Below are 5,629 nucleotides of genomic sequence, written 5' to 3' on the forward strand. Positions count from 1 at the left end.
CTAACATTCTGGCCATGATGGGTCCCATGGATCTTCCTTGGAGCCCATTGTGCTGCTTTGGCCCTTCCTCTGCCCCTCTGCATCCTGCCGGATGTTGTGTGTGCACTGCGTGGGCCCTGCCGCTCACTCCCATCTCCTGCTCAGGCCGGGGACCCTGGGGCCCATCCTCAGGCCCACGGACACCCAGGACCACCCTGGAGATGCTGCTGAGCTCTGGCTCCTGATGGCTTTGCTGTTGCTCCCATGCATGAATCCACACTTGTATTGAGTCCTCCAGCTGATGCCTGTAGTGTTTGGACATGCTTAGGAAAGTGTTTGTCTAGTAAGGGCTTCGTCAGGGCTGTTGGGGAGTTCTCCATTGCTCCATTGCTCTGTGCCTCGTGCTTTCGTCCGTTAGGACTGTGTGTGTTGTGACAGGTAAATCTGCAGGTCCAAGCGCCTCCGCAGGGCTTCTTGTTGCTGTTGTTAGCCTTTGTTTAGTGACTGCTGGACCAGTTCTGCAGTCTGGCTCCTTGGCCTGTGCGGTCACCAAGGTCTCCGCCCCTTGACCTTACTGTTCGGCTTATGATGGGATGGAGAGTCTCGTGTGCTTGGAGTAAGTTGTGTGTTCCTGTGCAGGGCCTCCCTCGGCGTGGGGCAGGGCTGCCAGCTCTATGCTAACCCTTGCTTCCCCTCGCAGTCGGGAGAGCTCCGGTTGTCCCAGGGTTTTCTGCATGCATGCACGCCCTGGTGTTCACACGCCACGTCTACATCCCAGGAAATGTGCACACAGCCCAGAGTGTGCAGTGTTCTGTGTCCCAGAAAATGTCACATGGCCCTTCATGTGCACCCGCCACGCTCTGTGTTCAGGAAATGTGCACACAGCCCACAGTGTGCATGCGGTGTTTCGTATCCCAGGAATTGTGCTCACAGCCCACACACTCAGGGCCCTGTGCGTGTTTCCTGGGATGCAGAATGCCACATGCACAGGCAGGGCCATGTGCCAGTGTCCCGGGAACTGAAATGCTGTGGGTGCCTGTGCAGGGCTGAGCCATGTTTCCTGGGATGCGGAACATTGTGTGCACATGCTCAGGGCTGCATGCACACTTTCTGGGATATGAGACGCTGTGCTACACACTCAGAGCTGTACCACATTTCTGGGATGCATGCCCCAAGTGCATGCATAATATTCCATATCCCAGGAAGCATGCACGCAGCAGCGAGGGTTCATGCACAGCATCCTGCATCCCAGAAAAGGTGCATGGGCCAGATGCAGGTGGCTCACGCCTGAAGCCTAGCTACTCAGGAGGCTGAGATCTGAGGATCACGGTTCAGAGCCAGCCCGGGCAGAAAAGTCCATGAGACTCTTATCTCCAATAAACCACCAGAAAACTGGAAGTGGCGCTGTGGCTCAAGTGGTAGAGTGCTCGCCTTGAGCTGAAGAGCTGAAGGACAGTACACACGCCCAGAGTTCAAGCCCCAGGACTGACAAAAAAATAAAGGTGCACGTGGCTCTGAGTGTACACATTCCACATCCTAGGAAACATGCCCACAGCCAAGTGTGCATACACAACATTCCATATCCCAGGAAAGGTGCGCACATCCCTGCATGCACAGCGCTCTACACCTAGGAAACGTGCACACACCCCTGCGTGTGCATGCAGACAGCTCTACACCTAGGAAACGTGCACACACCCCTGCGTGTGCATGCACACAGCGTTCTACACCTAGGAAACGTGCACACACCCCTGTGTGTGCATGCACAGCGCTCTACACCTAGGAAACGTGCACACACCCCTGCGTGTGCATGCACAGAGCTCTACACCTAGGAAACGTGCACACACCCCTGCATGTGCATGCACAGCGCTCTACACCTAGGAAACGTGCACACACCCCTGCGTGTACATGCACACAGCTCTACACCTAGGAAACGTGCACACATCCCTGCGTGTGCATGCAGACAGCTCTACACCTAGGAAACGTGCACACATCCCTGCGTGTGCATGCACAGAGCTCTACACCTAGGAAACGTGCACACATCCCTGCGTGTGCATGCAGACAGCTCTACACCTAGGAAACGTGCACACATCCCTGCGTGTGCATGCACAGCGCTCTACACCTAGGAAACGTGCACACATCCCTGCGTGTGCATGCACAGCGTACACCTAGGAAACGTGCACACATCCCTGCGTGTGCATGCACAGCGCTCTACACCTAGGAAACGTGCACACATCCCTGCGTGTGCATGCACAGCGTTCTGAATCCCAAGAATGACCATGTGTCCAATAGCACTGGGGAATCTTGCTCCTTTGGCCAGCTTTGCACCGTGCTGGTGCTGTCTGAGTCAGGCCAAGTAAACACTAGCCTCACACATCAGGTTTTTCTAGAAACAGCAGACAGGTCAGTAGTGGCAGTTTGGGATGGGACTCAGCGCCCCCTCCCCCATGGATGTGTACAAGATGGGGACGCCAGGGCTCACACACATTGGGCTTGTGCCCGCCACGGAACACACCATCTTGAGCAACCGCTCAAGTCTTGTAAACTTGTCTGTCTCCATGGGCCCTGGGCTTAGTAGGCCTCATTGCAGGGCACTGGTGAGGACGCATCCCTTCGGCAGCCCAAAGCCCCCCGGCCCTGCCCACCACCAAGGCTGGCAGGCTCCCGGTGCAGGCCTGGCCCTGCAGGGCCCCTCCTGGAGGGGTGTTAGGCCAGGCCCCCGTCCTTCCCAGATTTCTGAGCCCTGGCCTGCCCTGTGTGCTGCGAATGCGCTCTCTGCCCTGTGACGGAGGAGAGGCCTCTGGTTTCTGTGGACATTCCCCCCGAGGGTAGAGATGGACCGTTTCCGTATGTTTACGAGTGTTTTCTTTGCCTGTGTCTCCGCTCGGTTTTGTAGAGCCAGGCTCTCCACAGTGCAGGCTGCCTCGCAGCCCGCCAGGACCCCCATTTTGCTTAGGCAGTGGGTGTGTGGTTCGCAGGTGATGGAGCATGTTGTTAGGTGGGTGCCCTTCCCCACTTAGAAGAGCATATCAGATTCTGCTTTCTACTTTTGTGGATTTATTCTCACATTTTAAATGTTGATCTCTAAAGTGTGGGTCAGGAAATTTGTCTTAAATTTTAAATAGCTAACCAGTTGTCCTTACACCACTTACTGATAAACTCACATCTTTACAGATTTTGAAGTCTGCATAGAATACTGAAGTGCCAGCCCTGGTGGTTCTGAGCTGTCTGTTTATATATGAGCACAGCTTTCTGATGACTGCGGATTTGTGATACAAAGCTGGTAGGTCAGGGGAATGAGTCCTGTCCAGACATCAGGGTTGAGCTGCAAGGCGTTGTTCTAGAATGTAACTGAGAGCTCAGTGGTCACTCTCATGCTTTTTGTAGCCCACCTTTTAAGGTGTCTGCCTGGCTTTATTAAAAGGTGGACTTGGGCCGCATGTGGCTGGCAGGCAGGGCAGGGTGGAGGTAGGGAGGGGTGCGCGCTTGCCCAGGCCCCAGGCCCCCAGCCCAGGTGCTCAGCCTGTTTCACTTGGGCCCCTGAATCAGACCACGGGACAGGCTTGCCCCAGGGGACAGGGGGCGCCCGGGCTGGGGGAGCACCCCTGCAGCCTGCAGGTCCCGGCAGCTCCCCCCTGGGGTTCCCTTCCTGAGAGTCTCTCTACACACCCACACCGAACCTGTCAGCCTTGCCAGAACCGAGTCCGTGCCGCAGGGCCCCTCTAAGAAGTGGAAAGTGGTCTTCACCCCAGGCGAGGGGTGCCCAGAGTGACCCCAGCATAACCACCCGAGAGGTGGGGTGTGGGCATCTCAGCCGGCCGCGGGCTTCATGCCGAGCTGCTCCGCTCTGCCCCTCCTCCGCGCTGCCTCCTCGGCCCTGCCCCACCACCGGATGCCATCCTTGCTCCTGGGACTGGGGAGGGGTACTCCGGGCTCCCACCCTGAGCTTGGGGCCAGGGAGAAGACCCAGAGGGGAGAGGGTGGCCTTACAAGCCGGTCAAGACCCAGGGCGGGGGGGGGGGGCGCATTACACGTGGCACCACCAAGTGTTGTGGGGGTGAATGAGGTTAGCACCGGAAGGGAAGGCTCAGCAGGGGGCGTGGCTTCCAGGAGGACAAAGGGCATTGACAGGAGGGGAGGGGGAGGGGGAGGAGGACTGGGTAAGCACCGGCCAGAGGGGGCAAACTCTGGAGAAAGTTATGAGAGCCCTGAGGCTGGGTGTGTGAACTGAGTGGGCAGCAGGAAGTCCTCTGGCGGCCACTGCCCTGCCCTGCCCCTCCCCCTCGCCTGCCACCAGTGGCTCAGCTCCAGCCAGGAGGTGTGAGGAGCTGGGCAGGACAGAGCCGGGCTGGGGGCGGCGCGAGGGTCCTGCCTGCCTAGGGCTGCCCCTTGCCAGACCCCTTGCATGAGACACACGGGAGCCCCAAACCACACGGCCAGGGCCCCCAGAGCGAAGCCCCGAGCGGCGGGAGGCAGGGGCCTCGCCAGGCTCCCTTGGTGAAGGGGGCCCTGGATGTCGAGGGGCCCCTCGACGCAGCACGCCTTGCTGGTGACCATGCGGCCTTTCCACACCAAGATGGCAGGGGTGCAGCCCCGCTGCTAAAGGGGCATCCTGGGGCCTGACGTGGGCAGCAGAGGCCCAGGCTGAGAAATGGATGGGCAAGGACGGGCTGGCGGGAGCGGCAGCACCGGTGCCGAGGCCGGGAGGCTGCAGCGAGGCCGGGAGGCTGCAGCGGTGGCTCTGGCGGCCTCAGTTTCCTCATGTGTTACAGGCAGAACCACAGCACGGCCTGAGGTAGCTCTGGCGGGCAGCTAGAGGCCCCAGGGCGACACTGTTGTGCCCTTGAGACTGGAAGCAGCCCTGTCCTCATGGAGTGACACAGGGCAGCCGGCAGGGCCAGGAGCCAGGGGGAGGGGTGCCCTGCACGGAGGGGGCCCCAAAGCCCCCAGCTGGCCTGGCCCTGCCAGGTCCCCACTGGGCACCTCCAGGACGGATGTTCCAGCGGCTGGTACAACCCAGCCCCATCCGCCCAGCACCCACCCAGGGTGGATGACGGCCCTTCCTCCAAGCGTGGCAGAGCCCTGGGAACTGCCCAGCGGAGCTGGGCAAGGTTGGCATGGAAGGGCAGGGGCAGACCCAGCCATGGAGGCCCGCGGCCTTCTCCAGAGGGAGGTGGCTGCTTCTTGCCCGGCAGCCGCGGGTGACACCTACCTAAGGAGGCATTGCTGATGCTCTAAGATTGAGCTTTCTGGATCCTTCTAGGGCTCCCTAGCAGCTGCTGAGCCGTGGCACTAAGTCTCTCTGCCCACCAGCACCTCACAGCTCACCTGGCCTGGTGGAGGCTGGTCACAGGCTGGGCCGCTCACTAATCCAGCCCTGTGCGGTCCGGCCAGGGGTCCGCTGGGGATCTGGGCCCCGCCGCCGCTCCCTCCCTCCCGGGCGTCCCCTTCCTACCCCACCGCGGAGGGTGGCCGGAGGGTGGCCGTCTGGCTGGGGCGCGGGGTCCCTCCCAGCCCCCAGGGCTCGACCCCAGGAGGGGGCTCCGGCCAGTGGCGCGGCGCAGGGCCCGCTGGCCTCGGTCTTTCGGGCCGGAGCCCAACCCGACGACTTGGTCCGCCCTCCGGGAAGCGGGCAGAGGGCTCCCTGGTCCGG

This window comes from Dipodomys ordii, unplaced genomic scaffold (assembly GCF_000151885.1).
Source record: "Dipodomys ordii isolate 6190 unplaced genomic scaffold, Dord_2.0 Scaffold71, whole genome shotgun sequence".
NCBI lineage: Eukaryota > Metazoa > Chordata > Mammalia > Rodentia > Heteromyidae > Dipodomys > Dipodomys ordii.